Source organism: Schistocerca cancellata, chromosome 4 (genome assembly GCF_023864275.1).
Source record: "Schistocerca cancellata isolate TAMUIC-IGC-003103 chromosome 4, iqSchCanc2.1, whole genome shotgun sequence".
Classification (NCBI taxonomy): domain Eukaryota; kingdom Metazoa; phylum Arthropoda; class Insecta; order Orthoptera; family Acrididae; genus Schistocerca; species Schistocerca cancellata.
Window position 1 is genome coordinate 250,558,659 of NC_064629.1, and position 11,631 is coordinate 250,570,289.

Below are 11,631 nucleotides of genomic sequence, written 5' to 3' on the forward strand. Positions count from 1 at the left end.
TTCAGGGTCAGCGCCTGTCTCGAAGTTCTCTGCAGCTCAGACCTACTTTATCCATGCTGTAATTCACTGAGGTGACAAAAGTGATGGGATGCCTCCTAATATCGTAGCAGACGTCCTTTTCCCTGGTGTAGTGCAGCAAATCGACGTGGCGTGGACTCAGCAAGCCGTTGGAAGTTCTCTGCGGAAATATTAAGCTATGCTGCCTCTATAACCGTTCGTAATGGCGAAAGTGTTGCCGGTGCTGAAGTTTGTGCACGCTCTGGCCTCTCAACAAATGTTCGACAGGATTTATGTCGGGCGATCTGGGTGTCAAAATCATTCGCTCGAACTGGCCACAATGTTATTCAAACCAATCGTGAACAACTGTAGCCCAGTGACCTCACGCCGTGTCATCGATAACATGAAGTCCGTGAATGGCTGCAAATGGTCTCCAAGTAGCCGAACATAACCATTCCCGGTAAGTGATCGGTTCAGTTGGAGCAGAGGACTCACACCATTCCATGTAAACACAGTTTACTCCATAATGGAGCCAGCACCAGCTTGGACAATGCTTTGTTGACAACTTGGATCCATGGCTTCGTGGGGTCTGCCCCACATTCGAACCCTACCATCTGCTCTTACCAAGTGAACTCGGGAATCATCAGACTAGACCACGGTTTTCCAGTCGCCTAGGGTCCAATCCATACGGTCACGAGCCCAGGAGAGTCGCAGCAGGCGATGTCGTGCTGTTAGCAAAGGCACTTGCGTCTGTTGTTTGCTGCCATAGTCCATTAACGCCATATTTCGCCACAATGCCCTAACGAATATGTTCTTCGTACGTCCCACACTGATTTCTGTGGATATTTCAAGCAGTGTTGCTTGTCTGTTAGCACTGACAACTCTACGCAAACGTTACTGCCCTCGGTCATTAAGTGAAGGCTGCCACCCACGGTGTTATCGATGGTGAGAGGTAATGCCTGAAATTTGGTATTCTCGGATACTCTTGACGCTGTGGATCTCGGAATATTGAATCCGTAACGATTTTCGAAATGAGATGTCCCATTCATCTAACTCCAACATACATTCCGCTTTCAGTGTCTATTAATTTCCGTCGTGTGACCACTATCACCTCGGAAACCTTTTCACAAGAATCACCTGAGTACAATTACAGCTCCGCCAATGCACTGCCCTTTTATACATTGTGTACGTGATATTACTGCACTGTATATGTGCATGTCACTATCCCAAGCTATTTGCCACCTCAGTGTATGCCTACAAAGAAATAATTGAATAATCTACCGATGGTAAGTTGTATAAACAACGATTCCACTGAAGTGACGTCAACTAAAAAAGACTTCCAATACGGCGGCCGAACCCCGAAGGGGATATTCCGGCCAATAAATGCCATACAATCACTTCATTCCACTGAAGGCAGAACGTACGCAGTTAGGTTCACTTATGAGTTTAGACAAAGGACAAATGAACACCAGCCGGCTGCGGTGACCGAGTGGTTCTAGACGCTTCAGTCCGGTCCCGCGACTGCTACGGTCGCAGGTTCGATTCATGTCTCGGGCATGTATGTGTGTGATGTCCTTAGGTTAGTTGGGTTAAAGTAGTTCTACGTTCTATGGGACTCATGATCTCAGATGTTAAGTCCCATAGTGCTCAGAGCCATTTGAACCAAATGAACACGTGGGAGATGACAAAGAAAGTATGATAAACTGTGAATGGTTCTGCAATTGGATATGGTTAAAGATAAATAGGAATCATTCTTGATTATTAATCAAGAAAATCAACCGAAAGATCAGCAGGGAAATTACAGGAGGCCTCCATGGGACCACACAGAATACAATGACCGTAAATCAGCAAGTCAGAACAAAAGGAACCACATGTAGTTCCTAATCACCACAGCAATACTAAATAAGTGGAATAGTAACGTGAGCCATGAGTTGTATTCGCGGATAATTCAATGAAAGACTGACATCGATCCTTAAACATGGAACAAAGTCTCCTGGTCTGAACAACATCTACTTCTGCATACATACTACACAGGCCACCGTATGGGGTAGAGTGTAGGTTACAATGTACCACTTCTACTCATTTCCTTCCCTACATCACTCGCAAATGGAGCGAGGGAGAAACGACTATCTATCCGTCTCCGTCCGAGTCCTAATTCCTTTAGCCTTGTTCGTCACATCTACAAATCTAAAAATTAAGTAGAGTATTGGTCCATAGCTCACGAGCACCCAGCGTTCTCATCACAAACCCACGCAGGTTGCAGCGTAAAAATGGTCCTGGAAATCAAACAATAGACAAAGTCATCGAATTTGAACCAAGAGAGCCATGAAACTGCAAGCAGAGTTCACGCAATACATCTAGACTCATTAGTCCCGGTGACCTAAGTCTTTGTCTCTCAGCCCACGTGGGCACACTAGCTCAAGTCTCAACTGCCGCGATACCGAATTGGCCAATCAGCTAGCACCTCCAAAGTATAGCATATACAGGGTGTTACAAAAAGGTACGGCCAAACTTTCAGGAAACATTCCTCACACACAGAGAAAGAAAATATGTTATGTGGACATGTGCCCGGAAACGCTTATTTTCCATGTTAGAGCTCATTTTATTACTTCTCTTCAAATCATATTAATCATGGAATGGAAACACACATCAACAGAACGTACTAGCGTGACTTCAAACACTTTGTTACAGGAAATCTTCAAAATGTCCTCCATTAGCGAGGATACATGCATCCACCCTCCGTCGCATGGAATCCCTGATGCGCTGATGCAGCACCGGAGAATGGCGTATTGTATCACAGCCGTCCACAATACGAGCACGAAGAGTCTCTACATTTGGTACCGGGGTTGCGTAGACAAGAGCTTTCAAATGCCCCCATAAATGAAAGTCGAGAGGGTTGAGGTCAGGAGAGCGTGGAGGCCATGGAATTGGTCCGCCTCTACCAAGCCATCGGTCACCGAATCTGTTGTTGAGAAGCGTACGAACACTTCGACTGAAATGTGCAGGAGCTCCATCGTGCATGAACCACGTGTTGTGTCGTACTTGTAAAAGCACATGTTCTAGCAGCACAGGTAGAGTATCCCGTATGAAATCATGATTACGTGCTCCATTGAGCGTAGGTGGAAGAACGAAACTAAAATGAGCTCTAACATGGAAATCAAGCGTTTCCGGACACATGTCCACATAACATATTTTCTTTATTTGTGTGTGAGGAATGTTTCCTGAAAGTTTGGCCGTACCTTTCTGTAACACCCTGTATGTGTGCTTGCTCTATGTAGCCAAAGACGAGCATTCCCAGCAGACGATATCTGTGCATAGAGTGTATTTGCACCTCGCCAGCTACTCATAAATTACGTAAAGATAAAGGATATGAAAGACTTTCCTAATGAACAGCTTTCAGTGTGGTTCCATAACATGATGTTTAGCTGTGAGTTCGCACAAAACTTCTGTAATATTTAAGTAAAGCACTGGAATGCAACAACTAAAATTTACAGACAGTGGTATATTCCGTCAAATATTATCATTATTAAATGATGCGATTTTACAAACTATAAGATTTTCTGCACCGTTATATCCTAATATCGACTACATTCCGACATTCACTAATTGAAGCCTGCTCCAAACTAATCCAGATTATAAAAACACAGAATGTGAATCGAACACATCTCCAAGTTAAATTAAAAGTTGTCATTCAAAGCAACAGGGTGAGCCTGCACTCAGATGATCAACCCTAAGTCTCTAAATTCTGTTGACAGAAAATATTCCGTGGGTGTTCAATAAGTAATTCAACACGTTTATTCTCTGCCAATTTCTGTTGAAAAAATGAGGAGTTTGTTGTGGGGCGTCGTGGAATACTCCCGCTACAGCCACCATAGTTTCTTAAGTTCCGACAGGTGACGGCGCTATACGTAGCCCTCAAAATGGCGTCTGTAACGGAAGTGAGTTCCAAGCGTAGTGCTGTCATTGAGTTTTCTTTTAGCGGAAGACCAGAGCATCGCAGATATTCATATGACCTGCAGAATGTCTGTGGAGACCTGACTGTGAACGAAAGCACGGTGAGTCGTTGGGAGAGGCGTCTGTCATCATCTCAACAAGGTCTCGTAAACCTGACCGATCTCCCGCGTGGTGGCCGGCCATGTTGAAACGTGCGGACACTCTCATTCGAGGTGACTGATGGATCACATTCCAACACATCACTGCATAACTGGACGTCTCTGTTGGTAGTGCTGACACACTCGTCCAACAATTGGGGTCCACATAGCTGTGTACCCGCTGGGTTCCTCGCCGCTTAACAAAAGATCATAAAGAGCAACAAAGGACGATTTGTGCGGAATTGCTTGGGAGTTACGACGATGAGTGTGACATATCTTTTTTTTCTTTTTTGAACAGCTACGCAGGCGATGAAACATGAGTTCATTCTTTCGAATCAGAAACAATATGGCAGTTCAAAGAGTGTCGCCACACCACCTCTCCTCCGAAGAGAAAGCTCCACGCTTCACCCTCAGCCGGTAAAGTCATGGCGACGATCTTCTGGGGCTCTGAAGGGGCTATTCTGTTTGATGTCTTCTCTCATTGTGCAACGATCAGCTCAGAAGTATGTGGTGCTACCTTCAGGAAACTGAATGAACGACTTCAGCGTGTTCGTCGTCATAAAAATTAAACCGAATTTCCCCTTCTCCATGACAAAGCAAGGCCTCACACAATTCTGCGCTCCCGAGAGGAGCTCACAGAACTTCAATGGGCTGTTCTTCCACATCTACCCTACAGCCTGAATCTCGCACCTTCCGACTTCCATCTGTTTGGCCCAACGCAGGATTCACTCTGCGGGAAGCAGTACGTGGATGATGGGGAAGTTACTGATGCAGCAAGACGTTGGCTCCGATGTCGACGAGTAGTATGCGGGCATACTGGCCCTCCCAGTAAGGTGGCGTAACGCCGTTGCATTGGACGGAGATTATATTGAAAAATAGGGTTTTGTGGCCAAAAAATTGGGTCAGATGGCTCTGACCACTATGGGACTTAATTTCTGAGGTCATCAGTCCCCTAGAACTTAGAACTACTTAAACCTAACTAACCTAAGGACATCACACATCCATGCCCGAGGCAGGATTCGAACCTGCGACCGTAGCGGTCGCGCGGTTCCAGACTGTAGCGCCTAGAACCGCTCGGCCACACCGGCCGGCCTTGTGGCGAAAAGTTTGGGGAATAATGTGAAGTATTGGAATCCTGAAAAACTAAACTGCTTTCAGAAAAAATGTGTTGCATTACTTATCGAACGCCCCTCGTACTTTCTATTATCCTTAGCAGTGTAGAATACCATCGCCTGGAATTTGAGTACAGATCGCTGAACAAAGTGCTGCCGTTCCGTCACCTATGACTACACATGAGCGACTGTCCACTGGACACCAGGCCTTTTATAATCTCACTCCTGGTTTTCAAAAAGAAGCATTTTAATAATGGCCATAATTCAGATTATATTAGTCATGCGGTTGTCCCATGCATATCAGTGTATCCACCTTGATATAGTATATCAACTAATTGCGTTCGTTAATACATTAATACCATTATACTTGACGAAAATGCAAATAAGCATCTCTTTTAGTAACACTGATCTGAATTAAGCAATAAAAACCATTGCTGAAATCATGCTACTGATGCAAATGGAGTATGTTCCGATATGGTCTTACAACAAGCTATCTGGTGGTACCGGTCGTTTGATTGTCTCTTGTACAGTCTTGTATCAGTTGTCGAATAATTATATGTATTTTTAATAATATAGAAACTTTATCTAACTAAATTAATGCCTTACAATTTAGTGACTATAGCCGCGCGGGGTAGCCGAGCGGTCTTGGGCGTCTCTTCACGGTCCGCGCGGCTTCCCCCGTCGGAGGTTCGAGTCCTCCCTCGGGCATGGGTGTGTGTGTGTCGTCCTTAGCGTAAGTTAGTTTAAGTTAGATTAAGTAGTGTGTAAGCTTAGGGGTCGATGACCTCAGCAGTTTGGTCCCATAAGACCTTACCACAAATTTACAATTTAGTGACGTCATAAGTTCAGATCAGGCCAGGGTAAGCTGTGCTGGTTGCTTGATACGTTTATTGGTGTATTTCACATCATTGGTGTGTTTAAGTTCTTTTTCTCATACTATTCCAGCTTGTATGGCCAGATCGTCAGATTGACTGATTTGATACTTGCATACATAATAGCTTTTACTGAGACCTTCAATTTAAGATATAGCAATGATTTGTAGCTTTAGATATTTAGCGGCTGTTGACCGTAATAACTTATTGACTGCTGTCTGTCTGATTGGATACACTTTAGCTTCCATTGTTTTTATTATACAATTAAGTGATTTATATCGCTGTACTCGTCTGTAAGGTATCTTTTTTTCCTTTATTGTTTTTCGATTTCCCCCCACCCCCCACCCATAAGGGGGGGGGGGGCTGACAGCAGCTTAATACGCTGCTCTACAGCCGAGAGAAGAGTCAGACAAACAATGTTAAGATAACAAACAATATAAAAAAGGCGATAAAACGGCGACTTTGTTAATAACAGTAAAATGGAGGAAAGCTGCGGAATTTAAAATATAAAAAAACGGTGTTGACGATGTGGATGAAGACACACAGTAAGTAGACAGGCACAATTAAAAAACTCGGCGATAGTCTGGTGTCTGTTTGCACGAGATAAAAAGCACAACTAGCGACAGTATTGTGGCTGTTCGCAACACTGACAGAGGATGCACAACACTGAACATTCACTGAAAACAGCACTATAGGCGACAGGTGGCAGGTGGCAGGTGGAAGGTGTGGGCGGGGGGGGGGGGGGGAGGACCCGGACTGATGAGGGGGAAAAAGGGGGGAGGAGCCGATGGAGGAAGAGGAAATAGAAAAAAAGGGGCCAGAGTGGATGCGAGAAGGAGTGGGGAAGGCAGTGGATGGGAAAGCAAAAGGACTCGGGGGTGAGAACGGGATCAGAGAGAGGATAGGTGAGGAAGAACAGGATGGAAGGGGAGAGAGGGAGTCAAGGAAAAGGACAGAGGGGGGGAGGGGGAGGTGAGGATCAGAGTTGACAGGAGGGATAAATGGAGGGAGAGAGGGCTTCATCCGGGAGGGGGAGTTTCTAGAGGCCACCTTGGGAAAAGAGAGCACGCACTGTGTGAGGCAGACCACGTAGCAAAATTCGCCTACACGGAAGTTCTGGCTGTAGAGAAGAGTGTAAAGGTGGAGGGTAGGGGGGACACAACGGCGAAGGCGCGGCAGTCGGCAGGGATTTGAGAGGAGAGGAGCAACCACGGACTGAAGGGAATCAAGGTGGCGGAAGGTGTAGAGGATGCGGATACAGTCTAGGAAAAGGAGCAGGTGGGGGAAAGGAATCAGGTCATACAGGATCTGCATGGGGGACGGGAGGCTTATACAGAAGGCGAGGCGGAGTGCATGGTGCTCGAGGATCTCGAGGGACTTATAGAATTTGGTGGGGGTGGATATCCAGGTGGGACTTGCATAACAGAGGATGGGATGGATTAAGGATTTGTAGGTGTGGAGGATGGTAGAGGGGTTCAACCACCATGTCCGGTCACAGAGGAGTTTAGGGAGTCAGAGGCAGTTGTGGGCTTTGGATTGGATAGAGCTGAGATGAGGGATCCAGATGAGGTGACGGTCAATGGTGAGGCCAAGGTAGGTGAATTGGGCGGGGGGGGGGGGGGGGGGGGAGAGGCAGACAGGGCAGGTGCAGATGGTAAAGGAAAAATCAAGGAGCCGGATGGAGCGAGTGGTATGACCTATGATGATTGCCTGGTCTGTAAGATATATGTCTTTTGAGCTATATGGGTTGAATATGGCAGAAAGGTTTTTAACGTCTGACTATTAGATTCGTGTTTTCTGCAAACATGAGGCATCCGCTCTGACTGATGTCTACCTAAATTAGGCCGAATACGTACCAGTAATAACTCGGTTCCTCACCACTTCCTGACCTTTCATAGCCGTCTGTTCCATCATCTCGTTGTAATGAAGCCCCTGACTTCTCCCGTCCTCTTCGGCTCCGCTCACAGTGGCCTCGACAACGGAATCCAGATATCGTCGCCAGAGGTCGCCCGATAATATCGACCGACAGCATGGACACAGTGCATCCGATCTTCTTCGTCAGTTTTCGTCGGGATCAAGGAGGTTAGAATTGATTCTGTCGAGGAGGTTAGGCTCTAGCCTAACCTATAAATATCTCGAAAAACTACACACTAGTAGCTACACTATTTTGTAGCTGTACTAACAGTACACTGTTTTCTCAGTTATTAGAATAATCAGACAAATTTTACGAGTATATGAGGTGAAGAGAGAAACGTTCTGTTACATACTCAAGATAATACGTAATGTTAATGAAAAACAAGATTACAAACAGTCCGCACATACTCAAGATAATACGTGATGTTAATGAAAAACAAGATTACAAACACTCCGCGTAACTTCAAATAAATTCAGCAAAACAGGTATATGTCAATTAACCTTCAATGAGTGTCATTCAGCATATGTGTGATAAACAAACATAAATTTTTGAATAAAATTCTCAGAATACCTAAAGCGCTGAACAATGGTAAACAGCCGCAGAACATACATGATGTAATATAATGTGACGTTCAATTAATTATTATTAAATTTTTAGGTTGTTCAAAAGTTTTGGTTTCCAATAAAGTAGGTATTTCAGACCGTAGATTCCGAGACGTACCCCGGTTATTATATTTCTGATCCTAGTTGAATGACAATAAGTCAAGTACCAAAACATTAATATAATAAAATTTCTCATCCTCAGGGCGTCACAAAATCCTTCTTTCTAGCACTTAACTTCAGAATTTCTCACAATCCAAGTTTTGCTTGTGGGATCGTCGCCCGATCAGATCAAAGAAAACAAACTGATATGAATTCCGCCAACCGTCGTCCGAAGTCCGTACGTTCGGGTGTTGAGGTCTGTTGCACCGAGATCGCGCGTGTACTGGTGTACTTATTTGAAAAGCTCTGGTGTCTTCGGTCGTTGTCAGTACTCGACTGAATGTCTCGACGTTGGTGCTACCGTACCCGCAACCTTAGACCACAGCGTCCTTTGCCTCGCATTTTGTACCGACATTTCTGCGCGCGGCGCTCGCGTTCACTTTTGTAACGCTACAGTACGCACAGCTTGTGGTGTATTTCAACCGCCGTTCTCCCGAGTACAAGTCCAGTGCTTTAGCCATTACGCCAACCTCACTCAATATAACGTAATCATTTGAAATACAATCCAGACGGCTACATACGTATCTCGTTATCATCATTCCGGAAATTGTGGCAGCCAGAATATCTCAGCTGGGCTCTGCAACGCCCGCAAAACGTTGCACAACGTTGTGCTGCCTCAGTTTCTCCCTACTTGATGCTGCCTAACCAGAGGCACCCACCATGATTCCAGGTGGATTTCGTTAGCGCAGACCTCTGTCGTTCTTTGATTTCATAACCAACCGCAAGTAGCTTTTGTGTTAGAAACATCATGAGTGCAGTATTATTTAGCATCGGAATCACACTGATACAGCACATCTATATGCCGCAAGCTACCTTACAGTGCGTGACGGAGAATACTTCTGGTACCATTAAGTTTTCCCTCATCCCTGTTCCATTCGTGAAAGTTGCGTGGGAAGAACGATTGTCGCCATTTCTAATATCTCAGATGTTTTTACTTGTGCTCATTTCGCGAGGCGTTTGTGGAAGGAAGTCTCCCAGGAGGAACGGTCAATATTTTGGGATATAGCAGGAACGCTCATTTGAAGCAAACAACTGCATATGGACATATGCCCTGTTCCGAGGGTTACCGACGTAGAACACACTTAATGTACATTTGTTTTTGGGCTAGTGGCGCGCACGTTATGTGTCTTACCCATCCAATCTCTTTGACGTTTCATTCTAGCCCAACCTACCTCTTTGCTTGGGATGTCTTTCCGCTATTTAACTAGCCCGTTGAACGCGCTGTTGTCCATGGCGTGTTGTGAGGGTTTATGAGTGTATCAGTGAGAATAAACGGTTAACTGTGTTTGTACATGCGCTGACTAAAATGACACTCATCTACACTAGTGAAAAATATTCATATATGGCGTACGTTTACACATTCAGCGATGGTAGTGTTCTTGCTTTTGTCGAAAAATACCGCCGGCGCTTTCCGAAAAGCCGAGTTCCTTATCGTAGAGTGTTCACCAGAGTTTTCAGCATGTTGAGGGAAACAGGTATTCTTCCAAGTTCCCATTTTTCCTCTGAACGTGTAGATCAATAACATGTGTAATGCACGTATTATTGTCCCACTAACATTTGTATGGTGAACATTACATGCCGAAAACTTATACGCATTTCACGTACAGCGTGTCGATAAATAATGTTTACTAATTGTTGTACAACTGCACATGTGTAAACCAGACAGTGTATTGGATAGTACGGAAAATAAATAACAATGTAAATTAAATGTGTTCTATCTCTGAAACCATTCGGGATATGGTATATGTGCATGTGAAGATTTTTGCTTCAAATGATCGTTCCTGTCGTATCCCCGAATATTGACCATTCTCCCTGGGACACCCTATACGTCGTCTGACTCTTCTTGGAACGTACGCTTTCTGAATTACAACAGGTGACCTATCTCCGCGAATCACAACGCTTCTCTTGTAGCTTCTGCCACTGGCGTTTATTGAGCATCTCCGTAACGCTTCCCGGTCACGCCTGAGGACACAGCGCGCTCTACTGAGCTGCACGGAGAGCGCTGGTTTAGTTTTACCTGCATCACACAGGTGGCTGTGCGCTGTGATTTCCCGTGTTCAAAACAGTATTCGATGAGGGGACTTCCGATCAAAAACCACACACATCAGGACGGTGCAAACCTTTTTGTGTAGTTTATGTTATAAGTTTGAACATTAATTCTTTGTTTTGAACTACGGTTTTATGTTTTGTCCAAGCTGTTTCATATGATCTATGCTATGTCTAAGTTTCAGTACACGCGACTCATAACAATTTCCAATATAAAAAATTCCACCCGAACAGGCCTTGAAAGACCCAACGGTACCGACCGGCCGCCGTGTCATCCTCAGCCCACAAGCGTCACTGGATGCGGATATGGAGGGATATGTGGTCAGCACACCGCTCTCCCGGCCGTATGTCAGTCTGAGAGCTCGGAGGAGCCGCTACTTCTCAATCAAGTAGCTTCTCAGTTTGCCTCACAATGGCTGGGTACCCCCCGCTTGCCAACAGCACTCGGCAGACTGGATGGTCATCCATCCAAGTGCTAGCCCAGCCCGACAGCGCTTAACTTCGGTGATCTGACGGGAACCGGTGTTACCACTGCGGCAACGCCGTTGGCAGTTTTCAATATCAATCTGTTTTAATTCAGATAACAACTACTATTAACAAAAATTAATTCTTTTGCATTCGTTAACTGTGATACATTTCGAGTTCTCGGAATGGGCGAGGTTGCTAAGTGATGGAGCCACTGGATTCGTATTGCGAAGGATCGGGCTTCGGAGCTCGGTCTAGCAATACAGATTTTGGTTTTCCGTGGCTTTCCTGAGTTACTTAAGCTGAATGTAGCAATAGCTGCTTTGCAATAGTGCCACAGGTGAACTACGATATGTGTTTCGTTACTTGGAG

The 11,631-nt window shown here is 45.2% G+C and overlaps 1 pseudogene; it reads right to left on the reverse strand.

The window, feature by feature from the left end:
• Nucleotides 1-11,226: 11,226 nt before the first annotated feature.
• On the reverse strand, nucleotides 11,227-11,344 carry LOC126185587 (5S ribosomal RNA; annotated as a pseudogene).
• Nucleotides 11,345-11,631: the final 287 nt, after the last annotated feature.